This window comes from Leopardus geoffroyi, chromosome C1 (assembly GCF_018350155.1).
Source record: "Leopardus geoffroyi isolate Oge1 chromosome C1, O.geoffroyi_Oge1_pat1.0, whole genome shotgun sequence".
Lineage (NCBI taxonomy): Eukaryota > Metazoa > Chordata > Mammalia > Carnivora > Felidae > Leopardus > Leopardus geoffroyi.
Genome location: NC_059328.1, coordinates 182,291,571 through 182,313,594, shown reverse-complemented (window position 1 = coordinate 182,313,594; position 22,024 = coordinate 182,291,571). Strand labels below are relative to the sequence as shown.

Below are 22,024 nucleotides of genomic sequence, written 5' to 3'. Positions count from 1 at the left end.
TTACAAAATACTGGGCAAGGTTGGAGTGGCAGGGGTTGGGGAGAATCTATGTTCTTATAGAAACTTATAAGATCACTAACGTACTTGTACTTCTAAATGAAACCTTGAGAGCACCTGACTGGCTCAGTCATTGAAGCATGCAACTCTTGACCTTGGGGTCGTGAGTTTGAGCTTCACAATGGGTGTAGAGATTACTTAAATGAATAAATAAATAAATAAGAACTTAAAAACAAACAAACAAAAAAACCCCTTAAACAGAAGTGTTAATATACAACATACACTTAGGATGAAAAAAAAAACAACCCACAAATTATTGACAAAACAGTAGACTCAAAATCAATCCTGTCAGGAAACATGTGCCCTTGTGTAAGTTTGGCAGAACAGCACTGAATACAGTGGACCTTTTTATTAAATGGGTCTCAAGTTCTATTTTTTTTTTTTATCTTACATATTTTAGAGAGAGAGAGACAGCATGCTCAAGCATGGGCAGAGGAAAGCACCCAGCATATTTTCCTACACATGGTGAATTGGTCATTGGATTTATTATGATCACAGATAATTGTTCTATAAAAACACAATTAATTTTGGGATACTCTGGAACCCCCCCCCCAAAATCGTCAAAGTCATCAAAGTCTGTCTGGTTATACAGTTACAAAAAATCCATTCATTAATCTATCTTACCAGGCCAAATTCTCTTCCAATGCTGGATCCCTTCATACTTTTGAACTACTACAATTTATTCTGGCTAGTTCACACATCTCTGAATTAGTGAAAAAAAAATTTTTATTATTATTCTTTTTTGCATATGAAATTTATTGTCAAATTAGTTTCCATACAACACCCAGTGCTCATCCCAAAAGATGCCCTCTTCAATGCCCATACCTACCCTCCCCTCCTTCCCACCCCCCACCAACCCTCAGTTTGTTCTCAGTTTTTAAGAGTCTGTTATGCTTTGCCTCTTTCTCCCACTCTAACCTCTTTTGAATTAGTGAAAATGTTACCAGTAAAATGATTTTTCCTAATCATGCTGACCTTTACCTTTTCTCCTTATTCCTACCTTCTGCTACTGCCAAGTCCTCTATCTGGAGAATTGGATAAGGTGATATGGGGATGATTCAAAGCATTTGGAAATGATAACAGAAGGAATGTGACTCCCTGTCTATAGGTAGCTTCTAAATTGGTGTGGTTGATGCTTCTGTAAAGATACAAAATTCTACACTGAGTCTGGTACCATGAAAGTGAACTCCATCAAACACTATCTTCAAAGAAATCAAAGAACTCACAATCCATATAGCAATCAATTTCCAATTCCAAATATGGCTTTAAAAAATTCAGCTAATTTCTAAACGTGTTTTCTTGTAGTAGCCTTCCAAATATTTCACGTTATTAAACATTTAAAATACATGGCATATCTACATTTATTACATAAACACCTAAATGATGTATGTTCTAATTTTGCTTATGCGAACAATTTAAAAAGTTGCCCTCATTAAAGTAAGTCTCCAGGGATGCCTGGGTGGCTCAGTCAGATGAGTGATCATGCAGTTCATGACTTCAAGCCCCACACTGGGCTCTCTGCTGTCAGTGCTGGGCCTGCTTTGGATCCTCTGTCTTTCTCTCTCTCGGCCCCTCCCCCACTCATTCTCTTTCTTTTAAGATAAATAAATAAACTTAAAAAAAATAAAAAGGAGGCCTTTGGAATTAAGCAGGTAGTTGCTCAGTACCTGACATACAGCAATACTCAGTAAACTGTGGGTACATTCATTTCTTCTGTTTTGTTCACTCAATATCCTTGGCACCTAAAATAATGTCCCACGTGTATTGTTAAAAAATAATTATCGGGGCGCCTGGGTGGCGCAGTCGGTTAAGCGTCCGACTTCAGCCAGGTCACGATCTCGCGGTCCGTGAGTTCGAGCCCCGCGTCGGGCTCTGGGCTGATGGCTCAGAGCCTGGAGCCTGTTTCCGATTCTGTGTCTCCCTCTCTCTCTGCCCCTCCCCCGTTCATGCTCTGTCTCTCTCTGTCCCCAAAATAAATAAACGTTGAAAAAAAAAAAAAAATCTTTAAAAAAAAAAAATAATAATTATCAAATGAATGCATGGCTTTCAAAGGGGCATCGATGGTGGCAATTACCTTTTAGAATAAGGATCTTATGGCAGCAACTCGCACAAGATCTGCGGTGCATTTTTGCTGGCAGGGGTAAGGAATTGGATCCTTAAGTACAGAGTGCTTGCTAAATGGAGGATTTCCGTTTAGCTCTCGATGCTTTAAAGATTCACAGAGAGATTTCACAACCTCCAGACAACTTGAACTACCATATTTAACTCTAATCTATTATTTAACCTTCATCTCAGGAAGTTTTGGCCCATATCTCATGCACATCAATTTACAATTTAATCCCTTCTTCTCTTGCTCCAAACTTGAGGAAATAGTTATCTCTATGGTGCTTTCATCTACTGTGAATGGAGTAACCATTTGTTTTTTCTCCAGGCTAACTCAACTATAGTTTCATGCCTCAGCTATTATTTCTAACCCTTTAATTATCTTTGTTGCTCTTTGAATGTTCTCCAGGATTTTAATGTCTAAAGACCTGGAGCCCAAGCTTGGACATAATATGCTGAGACTGGCTGGTGGAGGCTAACACAGAATTATCATCATAAGATCACCTCATGCATCCTATTCCAGTTTGTATAGACTTGTATCAGCTTTTGTTGTTGTTTTCATTATTACACGCTCCATTTGCAAACTCATCTTTTCCCACAACTTGAGGCAGTCATCTTTCATATTGAGAATCCGTAGACGTAACGGGTCATTTTTTCAGCTTCTGTCCTCAAGTAATTACTCTGTATGAATCAATACTATCTCTTCTCTTTATTCCTAAGCACATCATAGTTTTAGCCCAGAGCTGGACAAACACGAACAGTCCAAATACAGCATTCATATCAGAAATCCAAAACCACACTCATTCCCTTTACTATCGTCTCTCCGTCCTGAAATGTGTTCCTCCTCCTAAGTTCTCCATCTGGGTCTCGGAACCACTACATGCCCTACTTTAAGGAACTAATCATTTTTTTAGTCTATCTTGTCTCTCGCTACCTATAGTTAATTTCTTCGAAGTCCTGCAATTCAACACTTACATGTCCTACCAGGTTTGCCTCTTGAATACGGCCCTTCTCCTCTAGTTCACTATCTGAGTTCAGATATGCTGCATCCCTAGATTGGACGACTACAGTAGCTTTGGGTTTCTCTTTTTCGAGCCATCATTACCTCACTTTGTTGAAACACATATGCCACTTTGTGCCCTTAAAAAACCAAGAAGTCACATTATCTCCATTGCTTAATATGCATTCAAGACCCTGACATTACTTGCCCTTTCAGTTACCTCTCTTGCCACTTCTCTTACTCCCCCATACTTCCTAAATCAAATCCTACACCAGAGATGGCAAATGTATCCATTTTGATTAATACGAAGTGGCTGCCTGAAACAATGTTTTGAGAAGTATCATGTCAGGGGTGCTTGGGTGGCTCAGTCAGTTGAGCATCTGACCTCAGCTCGGGTCATGATCTCTTGGTCAGTGGGTTTGAGCCCCACGTTGGGCTTTTGTACTGACACCTCACAGCCTGGAGCCTGCTTTGGAGTTTGTGTCTCCCTTGCTCTCTGCCCCTCCCCTACTCATGCTCTGTCTCTCTCTCTCAAAAATAAATAAACAATAAAAAAAATTTTTTTTTTTTAAGTATCACGTCAGATTGGCCATGTCTACCATGAAAGGGTGGTGATTAGGGCAGCAGTCATGTAATATCCATGTGGCTACAGAGATTAACTATTTAAATTTCCCTAACCCTTCACTTGCTTATCCCTAGAACTGGTCTCCCAGACTTGAGTCTTGCTTCCCTTTCTCAAGGTTCTCATTGTTGTATTTTTTAAAAAAATAAATGGGGTGCCTGAGTGGCTCAGTCAATTGAGCCTCTGACCTCAGCTCAGGTCATGATCTCACAGCTCCTGAGTTCGAGCCCCACATTGGGCTCTGTGCTGATGGCTCAGAGCCTGGAGCCTGCTTCGGATTCTGTGCCTCCCTCTCTCTCTACCCCTAAACTGCTCACAGTCTGTCTCTGTCTCTCTCAAAAATAAATAAACATTAAAAAATTTAATAAATGACATTTTGACAGCAAATGGGCATACAAAAACAATCAAATGAATACCTTATATCATATGCCAAGTGTATATGAAAAATCAAAGACTTGACTATAAAAAAGCAGAGCTACAACTGTTCTAGAATGAAACCTAGAAGAATTTATTCATAGTCTTGGAATGGTTTAGGCCACTCAAACTATGACTTAAAATCCTGAAATCATAGAAAAGATTAATAAGGTTAACTCTATCAAAATCAAAATCAACTATAAGATAAAAACAAATGAGTAAAACAAACAACTAACAAACAAAAACTTCACAACACTATAAACAAATACAAAAGACTGGGAGAATTAATAGTAACTCACATCAAAAAAAGTATAAAATCTTTAATACATAAACAGCTTTTAGAAATCAATAATAAAGTTACCAACAACCCAATATAAAAATGGGCAAAGAGTATGAATACAAGAAGTTTAGGAGCACCTGGCTGGCTCAGTCAGTAGAACATGTGACTGTTGATCTCAGGTTTGTGTGAGTCCCATGGTGGGTGTAGAGATTACTTTAAAGTAAAATCTTGGGGCGTCTGGGTGGCTCAGTCTGTTAAGTGTCCAACTTCAGCTCGGGTCATGATCTCGCAGTCTGAGTTCGAGCCTCACATCGGGCTCTGTGCTTATAGCTGAGAGCCTCGAGCCTGCTTTGGATTCTGTGTCTCCCTCTCTCTTCCCCTCACTCAGTCACACACTGTCTCTCTCCCTCTCTCTCTGTCAAAAGTAAACATTAAAGAAAAAACAAATAAAGTAAAATCTTTAGGGGCACCGGGTGGCTCAGTTTATTAAGTGCTGACTTGAGTTCAGGTCATGATCTCTGGTTCTTGAGTTTGAGTCCCGCCTCACACTATCTGTTGTCAGCACAGAGCCTGCTTCAGATCCTCTGTCCTCCTTTCTCTCGGCCCCTTCTCTGCTTGTGTTCTCTCTCTCTCTCAAAAATAAACATTTAAAAAAATCTTTAAAAATAATAGGAAGTTTAGAGATAAAAAATGTATAAATAGGGGCGCCTGGGTGGCGCAGTCGGTTAAGCGTCCGACTTCAGCCAGGTCACGATCTCGCGGTCCGGGATTTCGAGCCCCACGTCAGGCTCTGGGCTGATGGCTCAGAGCCTGGAGCCTGTTTCCGATTCTGTGTCTCCCTCTCTCTCTGCCCCTCCCCCGTTCATGCTCTGTCTCTCTCTGTCCCCAAAATAAATAAACGTTGAAAAAAAAATTTTTTTTAAATGTATAAATAACTCTTAAACATATCAAAAGGTGTTCAACTTCACTCATAAGAGAGATCCAAACTAAAATTATTAAGACATCTTTATTGGTACCTAGTAGATCTAAACAAATATCCAAAAAGTTGATAACACACTATTGAGGATGTAATAGAGAAAGGGGCTCTTGTATATTTCTAGTGAGAATGTAAAATAAAATACTAAAACAAAAAATAAAACACATGGAAGGCAATCTCACAATATCTCTCAAAATTACAAATGCATATGCTCATGACTCAGCTGTTTCTCTTCTGGAAAATGATCTTCCAGGATATACTTTCACATGTGAAAAATGTCTGAAGTTCAAGATTATTCATTGTGGCCTTGTTTGCAATAGTAAAATACTGTAAGCAAGCCAACTATTGGGGACATACCACTTAAAAGAGCTACGTAATAGAATACTGTTCAGCTTTAAAACAAGTTTTCCCAGGGGTGCCTGGGTGGCTCGGTCGGTTAAGCGTCCAACTTCAGCTCAGGTCATGATCTCACAGTCTGTGAGTTTGAGTCCCATTGGGCTCTGTGCTGACAGCTCAGAGCCTGGAGCCTGCTTCGGATTCTGTGTCTCCTCTCTCTGCCTCTCTCCCACTCACGCTCTATCTCTCTAAAAAAACAAGTTTTCCCTTACGAAAGAGTAAGGAAATGAAAATAAATAAATAAATTATAAAGGCTGGGGGGAGCATTGTTCAGAGGTGAAAATTCAGTGTTTACTATGTATTTACTTGAACATACTTAAAGAGACTAAAAGGAAACACAAGAAACTAATAGTTGTTGGTACCTCACTGGGGACCTGGGTACATGGAGGATAAGCGTAGGAAGATTTTGATTAAAAACAAATTAACTTCTAAAATTATGCAAATGCTCCAGTTTTCTTTGTCTTGATGCGCTTCACCCTTATTCCCCACCTTCACCTACTTATAGATTCTTCAGATCTCAATCATTTCCTCAAGAAGACTTTCTTTCCAATCTGGAATCATTTAGATTCTCTCATCTTGGTTGAACTCTTACATTTGTCTTTGTAAATCATTTGTGCATATTGGTCTCCCTCATTGGACGGTGAAGCTCCTAGAAGGGGGAGGGAACGTGTTTGGCGTGCCTCACCAGAGCCTGGCCCGCTTGGCACACTAGCTCTATGGGAATGCTTGCTGGATGAAGAAATGCATGCTCAGGGCACTGTGTGAGACCACTGGTTGGGAAACTACAGGGAAAATATAAAAGAGGTGAGACAATGTCTGCCTTCAGGTAGTTTATCAACTAGGAGGTTTAGATAAATACACATATAATTATAAGGCTGAATGTTGTCATTGCCTTAGGAGTTACAAATAAAGTCGCATGGGATTTAGAGCAAGGTGAGTGCCAAAATAATTTTTTAAATGTGTTAACTGTGTGAAAAAGGCAGTAGTATTTGAAAAAGCACTTTGAAAGACTGATAGGATTTCCTCAAGAAAGGGAAGAGCATTTAATTCAGAAAAACAAATGCCGGGGCGCCTGGGTGGCTCAGTCAGTTTAGCATCAGGCTCTTGATTTCTGCTCAAGTAATGATCTCACAGTTTGTGGGTTCAAGCCCCACATTGGGCTCTACACTGACGGTGCAGAGCCTGCTTGGGATTCTCTCTCTCCCTCTCTCTCTCTGCCCTTCACCCAATCTCGCTCTTTCTCTCTCTCTCAAAATAAGTAAACTTTAGAAAAAAGGAAGAAAGAAAGAAAGAAAGAAAGAAAGAAAGAAAGAAAGAAAAAGAAAGAGAGGGAGGATGGAAGGAAGGAAAACAAATGCCTACAGGGACCAGGACCAGACATTTGATACATGTAAGTAAATGGATTTCCAAGTAGAAACTGATGAAAAACCAGATCTGGAGTTTCTTAAACTTGGCTGAGTATTAGTATCACTTGGGAGCTTAAAAAAGTCTCCATGCTTAGGCCAAAACTCAAGGCCAATTCGATGAGAAACCTGGAATGGGGTTGGGGAAGAGTGTAGGAGGATGATATAGAGGTGAAACCCAAGGATTTGCAGGGGTTTTTTTTTTCAAATGTTTTTTAACATTTATTTATTTTTTGAGAGACAGAGAGAGAGAGAGACAGAGTGTGCGCGGGGGAGAGGCAGAGAGAGAGGGAGACACAGAATCCGAAGCAGGCTCCAGGTTCTGAGCTGTCAGCACAGAGCACGATGCGGGGCTCGAACTCACAGACCGCGAGATCATGACCTGGGCCCAAGTCGGATGCTTAACCGACTGAGCCACCCAGGTGCCCCCCAAGGATTTGCAGCTTAAAAAAAAAATGCCTAGGTGATACAAATGTAGACCAGTGGCATTTGCATCTCCTGGGACTTGCTAAAAATGCAGATTACTAGGTCCCACCCTGGACTTACAGAATCAGAACTGCATTGTGACAACCTCTCCAGTGATTTTCATATACACTATAAATTTGGGGAAGTCCTGCTCTAGAGAGCTTTGTTCTCTTCCGAAGGAGTGGTCACTCATTGGGTAGTAGCAGAGAGAATGCAGATACCCTAGTGTCTCGTTTCTCATGTATACCACAGGCAAGGACAAATAACTGATAACAGGTAGAAGCCATCAGAAGACACAGCCGATATGTTGTGCACCGGAAAACAATGTGATATTATGTGTCAACTACACTTTAATTAAAAAAGCCACAAATGCCTGGGGCCTCCCGGTTTGCTAGAGATGGAATAGTGAAATCAGCGGAGTTTGTCTGAAGCTCAGGCTGTTTTAACCAGAAGTGTTTTTAATGTGGATTTTTGGTATTTATTTTTAAAATGTTTCTTGAGCAGCTAAAGCATCTGTGACAACAATATCACGTGGCCAAGTTCAACACGTAACAATGCTCTTATTTGGGGGTATGGAGGGCCTGGAGCATCACCAGCTCGGCCATCCTCCTTCCCAAGTCCTGTAAGCAAAATTTAAAGGGTATATTGGAAATAAAGCTACAAGGCATTGGAGGGCTTGGGATGATTATTTAAGTAAATTAGGCCAAGCTTACTTACTTAAATTTGGCAATGTCAAGTCCCTCGGTATTTTAAAAGTCAGAATTATAACTGCAATACTAACAGAAAAAGCAAGCTGGCTCCCTCATGGTCGGTTGCAGACACCATTGGCATGAAGGAAACAGTTGAAGACTTTCATCCAACAAATAGTTATCGAGCTCCTGCTCGTGTTCCAATGCTATTTTGGGTCCTTTACCTTCATCCCTTCTGTGGTAGCCTAGACCGCCAGCCTCCTGGAAAATGAATGTCATTACTCCTAGAATAAATGATCTCACAGGATCAAAGTATGGATGAGTCAGAGCAGTCCATGGTTCCAGCCAGAGACTGCTGGCAGTTCAGCACCAGTGTCCTTGAATACGAAGGACCCTGAGATGGGAGATCAGAGATCAGGGGCAGAACAAAGGAGAACGGGAAGTTCACAGCAGGTGAAGATACACCCTAGAAGGTCTCTCTACATTGCTAAAGAGTTTGACAACAGTTCTACAATTTGAAATGGCAATCCTAGGGCGTAGCTTTCAAAGTATCAGCAACCATTTTCTCGGGCTCCCACAACACTTATCTGTTATTCCTTTTCAAGTTAAGTTGTTGCACTGAGTAATGCTTTTTATCTGTCTCTGCAAAAATATTATTTAAAAAAGCACTTCGCTGGATAAATGTACAAAATTAACTGCAAATAAAAAAATCAGTCTAACGTTTTAAATTGTTGAGCTTTCACTGCACTGACACATGCACAGGTACTTCTGAAACACACTAGGCATTTCTGTAAACCATCCACAAAAGCAACACTCAAAAACTTCACAAAATGGGTTTCTGTAAGGAGTTTTTTGATAGCTTTTGTTAAAAAGAAATTTCTAAGCACTTTCAAAATTTTAGATGCTCAAAGAACATAATCACTGAGGACAGCTGTACTATTCCTTTATAATTCTAGAGAGCATGCATTTATTTTGTTTTGATAGGAAGCTCACATTTGTTTTTAAGATGTAAACAAGCCTAGTAACAAAGCAAAAGAGAAACAATGTAATGTATGAGAAAAGACACAGACGTGACAAAAAGGAAAAAAAAATCTCCTTTTGAGCTAAAAAGAAAGAGGAAAAAAAATAACAATCATCAAAGAGGAAGAAAGACATCTCTCAACAAGAAGGGAACATTTCCCCAGCAATGAGCTCTGGGGGGCTTTGAGGGTGGGGTGGAGAAACAGAAGGTACCAGGTGACAAAGTATTGTTTATGGTCCCTTCAAACAGAACTTTGATTTATATAACAAATCAATCCACTTACAGGACATGCTTAACTTCACCTGCTGGGAGGTAAGTTCAGTCCCTTTCTCCTTCTTTCAATGAATGGGGAAGGCTTTCAGCTCACCCTCTGCCTCACCCCAGGAATGTGTGCTATCTACAGTTGTTTTGAAACCCGCAGCACTTAAAGGAGCTGTATCAACAGGTTTCTCCTTCTCCCTAACATTGAGCCAATTGTAAATGCTGAATAAGAATCTCGAACAAATTAAACACTATCATAGGAATTCAAAACCATCTCTAGCTAGAGTGGTTTTTTTAAAAAAAATAGAATCACAATTTATCACTTCAGCCTTTTTTGAGCCCAGAACCAAAGGGCTAACAAAGGGCTATTTCCTGACAGCTTAATACAAAGCACCTTTTAAGGAAAGCCTGAAAGTTGGCCTGGGAATGTGGGTTAGGGCAGAGAACTCTTTCCCAGATGGACGCTAATGTGGTTTTCAAGAAATCTCAGGAGACTCCAAAATATCCTTCCAAGCAATGTAATAAATGCCAAGCCTTTTATATACTTATTATCTAATGCATTTCTATGGCCACTGCCCTTCAACACAAATATTTATCTTTTCTCTCTCAGCTTTGGCCCCTATACTTTCCATCCTGTCTTTAAATAAAACTACTTCCAACCCATGAGCGGTGAGGTAAAACACTCATCATAGAAGCTTCACTCATCCTAGCCCTAAATACTACAGGAGGAAAAAAAAAATCACAGGCAAATTCTAACCGTACTTTAAACTTCTACCTATAATTGCTAAAAAGAGGAAATTGAGAAGTCATTTGCATTTTTTTCTTACATTAACTCTTTTTGGTTAAAGGGTTGATGTCCAGAACTTGGCTTGCCATGTTTGCACAGCTATGTGTCACTATTTTAATGTCATTTGCAATTTATTGTACAATAAATACCAAGTGGTTACTCTTATGAGGGTCTATGAGATGAGATTTATCATGAAGCCTCTCAAACTTCATTTGGCATAAACTTAGTTGAAAATGATTATAGGGATGCCTGGGTGGCTCAGTCAGTTAAGCGTTCAACTCCTGATTTCAGCTCAGGTCGTGGTCTCACGGTTAATGGGTTCAAGCCCCACGTCAGGCCCTGTGCTGAGTGGAGCCTGGTTAGGATTCTCTATCCGCCTCTCTCTCTCTCTCTCTCTCTCTCTCTCTCATAAATAAATAAATAAAATTTTCTTTTTAAAAAAGAAAATGATTATAACCTGATTTCAAATATTAATCGATGATGTTATAAAGAATGTGTATATTTCCCCATGACTAAACAAGAACACAATTAAAAATAAGTCAACATTCCCCAAATGAACAACAAACATACAATAAAAGAAAATTATTCTTTTTTTTAAAGATTTTACTTAAAAATTTTTTTTGTATTTTGAGTGCCTGGGTGGCTCAGTCAGTTAAGCATCCAACTTCGGCTCAGGTCATGATCTGGTGGTTTGTGAGTGTGAGTCCCACATCAGGGTCAGTCAGTGCAGAGCGCGCTTCAGACCCTCTGTCTCGCTCAAAAATAAATATTACAATTTTTTATTTTTTTTTATTTTTAAGTAATCTCTACACCTAACGTGGGGCTCAAACGCATGACTTTGAGATTAAGAGTCACACGCTCCACCAACTGAGCCAGCCAGGCATCTCTAAAAAACTTTTAGTCTTAACGATAGAAATTAAAATCTCTATAATAAACTGTGGAGCAAATAATTTGCTAATTACCATGGACTGATTACTTTAATTGACCAGTTTCTTAGATGATCTGTATATCAAAATTTTAAAACAGGGATAGGTTAGGAAATTGTCTAGATAATTTATTAATGTAGATTCTAGGGCTTAAAGGAACAAACTTCAGTGTCTCATGACTTTCCACATTTGAGGAAACAAATTAAGTAACAGCGAAAGTGGAAACATCTAGGGGAAGTGGAATAAGGCATCAAGGATAAGAGTCAGCAATGAAGACTGCTGGCAACAATGCTCAAAACGGTATATTTAAAAATGCATTTCATTGCTTTCCTCAGCCTCCCTGGGATTTGTTCAAGAGTTCGGATTCTTAATAAAGTTAAAAAAAAAAAAAACTTTTAGGAAAAATACTCAGTCAACTAAACTTCCTAGTGAAGTTGGCCCTGAAGCTTGCACTTGACACTGTGATTTTATCACTTCCTTTTTTTAAACAATTTTTTAACATGTTCATTTTTAAGAGACATAGCATGAGTGGTGGAGGGCAGAGAGAGAGGGAGACACAGAATCCGAAGCAGGCTCCAGGCTGAGCTGTCAGCACAGAGCCTGATGCGGGATTCGAACCCATGGGGATTCGAACCCATGAATCGTGAGATCATGACCTAAGCTGAAGTCAGACGCTCAACCGACTGAGTCACCCAGCCGCCCCAGATTTTATCACTTCTTAAAGGGATATGACAAAGCTCTTTAAATATTTCCAGAGGACATGGAGTATTTCCAAGAGTGAAGTAAAGAATCATGTATCATGTAAGCATTACTTATTTAGCTCTTAGAAATTAAGATGATCAGATACCTCTATAAAATGAGAATTATCAGTTAAAGATCATGCCTATACATTTCCTCTCTTCTTCCCTTGTCTCCCTTCCCTCCTTCTATCCTCCCACCTCCCTCCCCCTCCCTTTCTGTCTGTCTGTCTCTGTCTCTCCCTCTCTCTCTCTCAAATTTGGGCAACAAAGGATTTTTATCTTCCTTTGAATTCTGGTGCCCAAGTAAGCTGAAGAACTAACATGAGGCAAGACTAACTGGATGTGTGGAGACCCTCTCCACAATTCTATTCACCACATTTCCACAGGGAGGGGCCTGGAAAAAATGAAGAATGCACAGTGGGAGGGGCGCCTGGCTGGCTGTCCCTAGAGCATGCGACTCAGTTCGGGGTTGTAAATTCACACCTCATGTTGGGTGGAGAGATTACTTAAAAATAATATCTTAAAAAAAATGCATAGTGAGATCTCAAGGCAGATTTACTTAAACAGCCAAATAATGAAAACAATTATTCATTGCTGGGGAAGAGTAAATTGTGTTATAGTCACACAATAGAATACTACACAACAAAACCACTAACAGGGGTGCCTGGCTGGCTCAGTTGGGGGAACGTACGGCACTTGAACTTGGGGTCGTGAGTTCGAGCCCCAAGTTGGGTGTAGAAATTACTTAAATAAATAAACTAAAAAAAAAAAAAAATGAGACCGTATGAAAATTAAGATGGAAAAATGAGCAAACTGCGTTTCTTTTTTTAAGTTTGTTTGTTTTGAGAGAGAGAGAGGGAGAGCACATGCACGAGTCGGAGAGGGGCAGAGAGAGAGGGAGAGAAAGTGAGAATCCCAAGCAAGCTGCTCACTACCCGTGCAGAGCCTGATGCGGGGCTTGAACTCACCAACTGTGAGATCACGACCTGAGCTGAAGTTGGGCGCTTAACTGACTGAGCCACCCAAGTGCTCCAAACTGGTTTTCTTTCAACCTTCCCTCTCTCATTAGGCGTGGAATGTGGAGACAGCAGGGGAATTAAAGAATGAAGAAGACTCTCCAAATAACTTGTAGGGTCTGGGGACTTCAGTTAAGTTTTAGAGTTTCTTGATTAGGGAGACCCTTCCGTTTTCCCCTTCTTTGTAGGATGTGCCCTGATTATTTTTGAGGGACACGGTTGCAAGGAGTGATCAGGTGAGCAGAGTTGACTGTCTGGCTTTCAGGTAGAGAACTAAAGTTGGGTCTCAAGTTTACTGTATCGCTTGTTCCACATGGTTTGTTCAACAGCATGGGGAAGGAGGGAGGGCTGAGGCATAAGTGCTGTCCAGGGATGGAAGATGTGCTGGTGAGAGGACGTGCCTTTTGTTCTCTCTGCAGAAAACCACAAAAAGGATTCCAAAGATGGGGAGCAGAGGGCTGAGATATACCAATATTTATTTCTAGTCACAGTCTCTTGGTGTAATTTATGTGCTCTTCTTTTTTATAGAATCCTAGCAAAACAAATCCCTATCTCCTTAGCTGTTTTTCTTTTCTCCGGGCCTTTTAGAAACACTGTGAATCCATTTTTCCTGTTCTCCTTCCCCTGGACACCTCTCAGCCCTGGCAGATCATTTCTAACAGCAGAGGCTGTGGCTGGTAATGAATGTGTGGAAGGATTGGGGCCTGGCTCTTGACCTTCATGTTCCGGCATTCCTATATTGTCTCTTGAATTTTTAACAGCTCAATTGCTGCCTCATTCGCCACCCAAAGTACTGCCAATTAGAATCTGGTTGCATTTATGAAATTATTTTAAATTTAAATTATTTAATTATTTTAAAATAACACTAGATAAAAATTAATGGAGACAATTATAGAAATGCTGAAGCTGAACTCTTCATTTAAATAATATATGTGGGGTGGGGGGAGGCTACTAAAAATTTAGGGCTAATCTCTGTGATAGGCATTTTATTTATTTATTTATTTATTTATTCCCATCCCCCCATCCACCTCCTCTGATAGGCGCTTTATATGCATTATGATGTTTACCCCATGAAACCTCTGTAAGCTTGTAAGCTAAAAATTAGTATTCCTGTTTTAAAAGTGAATTCTCGGGGCCCCTGAGTGGCTCAGTCGGCTAAGCATCCAACTCGGGCTCAGGTCATGATCTTGCAGTTTGTGGGTTTGAGCCCCGCATCGGGATTCCCTCTCCCTCCCTCTCTTTGCCCCTCTCTGTTCATGCCTTCTCTTTCTCTCTCTCTCTCTCAAAATAAATAAATAAATAAACTTAAAAAAAAAAAGTAAACTCTCAGACTTGAAGGATCAGAAATACTAAGTGTGCCAGGGTAAAAGCCCAGGTCCATCTAACTCCAAAGTCATTTTATCTCACCACTGCTTAGGCAAGGTGCTTACTCAACATATGCAGAGCTTAAATATTCTTTCATCTTATGAAAAAAACAGATTTGGTAAATTAAATCTGCTAAAATAGACAGTAATCTCCTTGAGGGCAAAGGCTGGTTACTTATCTTTTTGTGTGGCTTAGAACGGTACCTCAATGTGTTAGGTGCATACTTCCAAATAGGTGCACAGGAGAAAAAAATTGTTTTTCTTAAAACAATTACATATACACTACATACTTTTTCAAAGCATGTGTAAGTATCTACATTACATTAATAGATTCACATACCTGCAGAAAAAATCAAATTTACTCATCTAAATAAAATGTGAGGTCAATGAAAAGGATAGTTTAAATGCCAAATATAACATAACCAAACAAGTTAAAAACCTGGGTACTGGGGCCCCTGGGTGGCTCAGTTGGTTGAGCATCTATCTGTCCCTCGATTTTAGCTCAGGTCATGATCTTGTGGTTCGTGACTGTGAGCCTCGTATGGGGCTCTGTTCTAAGAGCACAGAGCCTACGTGGGATTCTCTCTCTCTCTCTCTCCCTCTCTCTCTCTCTCTGCCCCTCCCTGCTTGTGCTCTCTTTCTCAAAAATAAATAAATAAACATTTAAAAAAAAAAACCAAACTTGGGTACTGAACTACATTTCCAGATTTTTTTTTTAGTATTTATTTATTTTGAAAGAGAGTTAGAGAGCAAGCATGGGAGAGGCAGAGGGAGGAGGAGAGAGAGAATCCCAAGCAGGCTCTGTGCTGTCAGCTCAGAGCCCAACATGGGGCTCAATCCCACAAACCCACGAGATCATGGCCTGAGCCAAAACCCGAGAGTCAGAGGCTTAACCTACGGAGCCACCCAGGTGCCCCACATTTACAGATCTTTTAAGGTCTAAAGGCACACTGGCTAGTATTTCTGTTATTCCAGGATTAGCAAGCAAGTATAAAACCTTTCACGGTATAACTGACCCTAAACGTGGAATCACTGAAAGGAAAGAACATACAAATACAAGCTCTCCCCCTAATACAAGATGGAGCCTACTGGAGCAGACAGAAACCCAGCTGTTAATAGAATTACACTCCCATGATCAGTTCTTTATACCAAAGCATCCGAAAGCTGACTGAATACTTTTTCTTTACAGGACTTCTCTCCCTCCATTTCATTTTAGTTTCTCTATGTGGAAAGAAAGCACACAGCAAGACTTTTAATTCTCAATTCCTTATTTTTTTCTGACATGGTAGCCTGAAATTAGTGTATTGCCTTTTAAATTAAGTCATAATTTGTTTCTGAAAGAACTGTACCATATCTTTGGTGTGCTGCGTTATTTACTTTTGAAGAGTAACTAAGTTTGCCGAATGTTTAAAGTCTTGTTTTGTTTTTTGTTTTTTTTTTTTTTTTTTCTTTCATAGAATAAAAGGACTTCTTTCAATATGGAGGCTTATTTGGCTTCCAGGTAGAGTTACTCAGGTTTTCCAGTTTGTGGCTGTTGTGTTTCTGCTTCAGAATTCTCTAGGATGAGTTTCCCTGTGAGCCTAAACACACCCGTTAAGTAATCATTTAGTCTCTACTAACTCTCAACATGTCTGGTTAGGTCTGCTTCTGAGATTATAAGAAAAAAAAAACAACACAGTTATTTCTTTCTTTCTAGATTTGTCTCCCTTATTTTGTTCGTGTTACTAATTACGGTTAATGGACATTCCTGAAATTTTAATTATATATACCTATGCACTATGTTTTCTTCATTATTCCAAAATGTTTACTGTTTATTTCTGTGGCTCTCTGTATATTTTTGAGAGCCATTGTCTGCCAAAAGGAATGTCTACATTGGCTCATTTTTTTTTTTAGCCAAATACCTCTTTTCAATCATTTTGGGTTATTTTTGACAGCAATCTCTAATGCATTCCTGCATAAAATCCCTTGCCCACATTATGTCCTTAAAGTAATGTCTTTGCAAGTAAATCTCCCTCCTATACCTGCTTCTCCATTTTTAATGCTTTCCGTAATGTCAGCATTCTTTTGACTTTAATTCACGTTTTTTATTCCTTTGTATGAATTTATACGTTTCTTCCTTTTGACTGGTATCCGCTTTATTCTATTTTAAAGTCTTTAGTTTTTACTTTTAGTCCCCATTAAGTTCCCTGGTGATGTCAATTCATGAATACACCAAAGGTTTATGGCATGGCACACTCCCAGAGTGTGCAGCTTCCTGGTTGGGGGGGGGGGGTGTGAGGGGAGCATATCTGTCGCTCATGTACTGATCCCAGTACTACTGAAGACACTGTTACCCAAAAATGAAATATTAAAGTATGTCTGTCTAGCCAGTAGCATATACTTTGCTAAGTAACTATACCATTTTTTTTAAATGGTAAATAAATGAAACTTACCCCTTAAAGAAGATTTCAGTAGATGATTTGGGATCCTTCCCTCTTTATTTCAGCTCAATCCAACTCAGATAAATTCTAGAAGCCTGTCAGGTCCGTCCAGAGGCTGTGGAGACCACAAATGCAAAAATAAAACAAGTCCCTCCTCCTAAATTTACATTCACTTAGATCAGTTGGAGTGCTAGGGTTTTCAAATCCCAAGCTTTATATAAGGTCTTTCCCTTGATGAGTGTGCAGTAACTGTTTTCCCCAGCCAGTGAGGATCTTAGGTTTCCCCCTTTTAAAGCTTTAGGTTGTACTTCAACTATTCTTTTTATGTTGCATAACCCTCAGGGGTTTATATCCGACTGCCATACTTAATGTATTTTAATTCTGCCTTGTGATGATCTATATATGCTTCCATGAGCTCATCTTTCCCTTAGGACTTATACAGGTAGCAGAGATTCAACTGGCATTCTTTACTACTTCCTGGCAACTGCAGCTCTGACTTCATGGATACCTTTATTTTTGCTCTTGCCATCCAAAAGTGTCAGAGAGAGTGTGATTACTCGATTAAATAAATAAAACAAGGTCTTTTGGACAGATCCTATCATAACACCATGACTGTGGTAAACTGGCAACACACACATCCTGTCTTTTCCCCTTCTAATGTTTTCATTCCCATGAGTTATCCCTTTAAAATCTGGAAAGGTGTGTATTTTTTCACAGCTTACGTTCTGCCTCATCCTACCAAAGTATATGCCTCTATCTTACTGTCCCTAGATGGAACAATACAGTTTACATTTGAAGAGAAAGAAAAGTATTCGCCCTTCCATTTCTTTCTTCTCTGGGCATGGGAAGGGTGATGAAAGAGAAAGTGGGGGAGAAGTAATGGCCAAACAGAAACCAGCGAGGCTAGATCCAACTGTATGTGTCACCTTCGAGGAGGTCATGGTCTGGAGTGATTTTTTTTTTCTTTTTCTTTTTTTTTTTTTTTGGAGTAATTCTTTTTTTTTTTCAATTTTTTAAAATGTTTTATTTATTTTTGAGAGAAAGAGAGACAGAGCACAAGTGGGGGAATGAGAGAGAGAGAAAGAGACATAAAATCCGAAGCAGGATCCAAGCTGTCAGCACAGAGCCTGTCCCGGGGCTTGAACACAGGAACCGTAAGATCATGGCCTGAGCCAAAGTCAAACGCTCAACTGACTTGAGCCACCAAGCGACCCTGGAGTAATTCTTAACTGAAATCATGTCATACATCTACCCCTCTCATATCACCAACTTCTCAAATATTTCCATTCTCCTTCCCCTAGCTGCAAATCTCCTCATTTAATAATTGCCCTACTCTATGATATCACTATTTCTGTATTGTCTCATTTCCCCATTAGGATTCTGCTTCTTTTTGTACTCTCTGCCTGTAGCACCTAGACTGCTCCTAGGCTTTTGAAGAAAGTTTGCTGGATTGAAATAAATTGCTTGGACTTACTCAGGCTCCCCTTTTCTAGCATGTAGTAAAAATTTATCTCAATTGACACCTTTATCTTTACTGCACGCTATTAAGGTATAGTGGTGACCAAAAAAAAAAAAAAAAAAAGAAAGAAAAAAAAACATAAAGAAAAGTAACATGGTGGACTTTTAATTGCAGCATAAAACATTTTAATGCTTTTTTTCTTTCCTGAAAGAGCTCATGATGAACGATTCTTAATGTTTGCTGGTATAAGCCTCAAGATGCAGGCAGAAATGTTTTTGTGATTTTAAATACTTTCTGCCTAGCATGGATAATAATCAAGGGTAATTAATATATGTTAATATATTTTGTGCGACTTTCACAAGTTCACAAAATAAAATGCGTCTTAAACTTGAGCTTATCTTCAGCCATATCCGTGCCGTGTTCGGGATCAGAAAATATTTGATCAATCACTGGATTATATGTCTCTGTGTTACCCTACATTTAGATCTGGAAAAGCCACAGATGGACTTGCCTCAATTTGTTTCATCCACAAAACTGGGCTGGGTCAGGGGAGGGAGAGAAAGAGGGGGGGAGCTAGTAACTGCTGTGGTCCTTGTATCCTACTCTGTTCTTGCATATGCAAGGTGTGATCTACCAAAGTAGCAGCAGCTGAGGCAAAGAAACGAAACCACGTGCGTGTCCTGTTGGTAGGAGGCTGGAGTGTCAGATCAGTTTCTAAAGGGATATGAGGATTTTTAAAAGACCAAAATAACCCATTTATCAGCGTCTGGTTATAAATAATTACAATTAGAGTTTTAACCTCTTGGAGTCAACTTAGGCATCTTTATTTCTTTCCTTTCACCAAGGCCTTGAACACGTGTGTTTAAATGAAGAATTCTGAGTCATAATGTAATTTGCATGTATTGAAATGCCATATATTACCTTAAATGGTTACCATAGTGTTCTACTCAGTGAGTAAATATGTAGCATAGTTATAAAATTGGTCATAATTTTTTTTTTTTATCATTTGGGATGAGAAAATTTAATAAACTTTTTTTTTTTAAACATCTCTTGATACTAGGTTCAAGGGGCAGTTGCCTATGATTTTTTTTTTTTTTTTCAACGTTTATTTATTTTTGGGACAGAGAGAGACAGAGCATGAACGGGGGAGGGGCAGAGAGAGAGGGAGACACAGAATCGGAAACAGGCTCCAGGCTCTGAGCCATCAGCCCAGAGCCCGACGTGGGGCTCGAACTCACGGACCGCGAGATCGGCCTATGATTTTTTCTGTGAGTTGCAGATATTCCCTAACTGCCAGGGCTCTGGGACACCAATAATAGAAGTCTCTGAACTGAACGAGGTTCAAAAGCTTGGTATTTTAGGACATCATTAAAACTTTGGGGGAAAGAATCCCACCAGAGACTGAATGTTGCTTGCTGCTGAACCAAATGACCTGTCCTCACTTTGCCTTGCTGAGAGTGGGAAACAGTCTGTATCTAGCTAGGGATGTGGAAACCATGAGGTAGACAGCTCTCTGCCCACAGTGTGGACAGTAAGCACCAAGGAAGCAAAATGAGAGAATGGAATACGAAGACTGTAATTTACTAGGTTAGGACACAGGCAGGATTGGAAATCCTCCACTGTCTAGGAAGACCAAATGTAGATTGGGCCATGAGACCAAGACCAGGGGAGTTTGTGATAGGGGCTCGCACTTTGCACCTTCTCCTGCCTCGCTGTGTTCAAGATAAAGGCATGTTTAATAATGTTTAAGAGTGGGAAGGAAGGGGCATCTGGCCGGCTCAGTCAGAGCCTTGATCGCAGAGTCATGAGTTCAAGCCCCACGTTGTCATTGGATGTGGAGCGTACCTAAAATAAACACATTTTTAAAAAGTACAAGTGGGAAAAAATAACGTTGAAGAGTTGGATAGTCGGGGTCAGATAGATGAGTTCAACTCCTGACGTTGTCATTTATTATGTTAGCTATAGAACTACCTACCATCATCCCCCATGTAGATCTCAGTTTCCTTACATTTGAAATGGAATAATAATTACACGGACTTCGTAGAGTGATTGTTGTACAGGTCGGATGACATAATGTGTGTAAACAAAACCCTTAGTACAGTGCCTGGCCTTCTCGGTGAATGTTAGCTAAAAACAAACAATGAAACATCAACTGCCCAGCCTCTCTTACCTGTAAAAAGAGGAGCGTCAAGGAAAGTCCCTGCAGTAAGGGAAATCAAATCAATGGTATCTCCTGATCAAGGGCTGCTGTCCACCCTGTCTTGTTATTTTATTTATTCTTTAATGTTTATTTACTTATTTTGAGAGAGTGTGCAGGGGGAGGGGGAGGGGCAGAGAGAGAGGAGAGAGAGAATCTCAACCAGGATCCACACCTAACATGGGGCTCAATTTCACAAACCATGAGACCACCACCTGAGCCAAAATCAAGAATAGGATGCTTAACGGACTGAGCTACCCAGGCGCCCCGTCTCCCTGTTATTTGAGATCACCTTCATATCTCTCATCCTTGCCACTGTCGGAGGTTACTAAAGACATTTCTTCATTCAAGTGTTTATTAAGTGCCAACTCTGTGTCTAGTAGCTATGTGATAGTGGTGTATTGGCCAACACCTCGAAAAGATAGTTGAAAAGATAGGTAATGAACAAATAAACACACAAATACAATGATTATCACTTGTTGGAAGAAAAACATGGCACTCCACTCTCAATGGGTTGACAAGGAAAGCCCTCTGTGAGGAGGGGAGACAAAAGACAAGAAACAGCAGAATGGTTTCAGTCCACACCTTATGGCCTTTCTCTGCAGCAACTTGTGACAATTGCCAACCTTATTTGTCTTTTAACTCCCCTGTCATTCTAGCTGTCACAACCCAGAGGGGATTTCAAAAGACATTCAGGACAGACTATTTCCTGCCAGGTGATCCTAGGGTCATGGTCACAGATGTGGTGGCCGGGCGGCCACATAAATACTTGTGCAGGTTGTACCTACATAAAAACGCTGGGCAAGTGGAGTGTCCTAGCACAGGGCTGCATTTACCTACCTCTGAGGAAGGGGTGCCTTTTCTACTCAACACAACCAGAAGTAGCTAGTGGCCCTATGCAGCCTCAGAATAAAAGCACACTTAGAAGTCAGTGAAAGGTTATTTCAAAAGCAGACTGGCACTAGGGACTCAAGGTGCCATCCAGGAATAACCCAGCTTAATCCCTAAGTATAGGTGACACAGAGGACTCATACCGCTGTAGAGCTGCACCGTGATTTATTACCACTTTTCAGGGGAAGCAGTAGGGCTTTCCAGCTGAGTGAAGCTTTGGGGGCCCTAGAGACAGGGGAACAGCAGCTCAGGCCCCCACTGCCTAAGTCCTCACACAAGCCACTTCTTCCAGTAACTGCTCCCACGGGGCAGTGCTGGTCCCCAAAGTCATGACTAATGGCCACCTTCTCAGGCTCTCAAAACTAAGCAGTTCTTGTTGGATTCAGAATGATTCTCCTTCCTACCAGAGCAGAATCATTCTTCCTGATTTTCTGAAAATAAGCCACAAAGAATCCCTTTGTGGGAGTAATGTAAGAAAAAAATAGTCAAAGGGAAAATGTAGGAAACCGTGAGCTAAAGACAAGAATATGTCAAGTT

The 22,024-nt window shown here is 40.2% G+C and overlaps 1 protein-coding gene across 1 annotated transcript in view; it reads right to left on the bottom strand.

The window, feature by feature from the left end:
• SLC39A10 (solute carrier family 39 member 10) overlaps window positions 1-22,024 on the bottom strand; it is a 143,550-nt gene that overhangs the window by 98,421 nt on the left and 23,105 nt on the right. The window contains exon 2 of the mRNA XM_045480579.1: window positions 16,953-17,055. The gene's annotated coding sequence lies outside the window, so the exon portion shown is untranslated. The remainder of the gene's footprint in view (window positions 1-16,952; window positions 17,056-22,024) is intronic.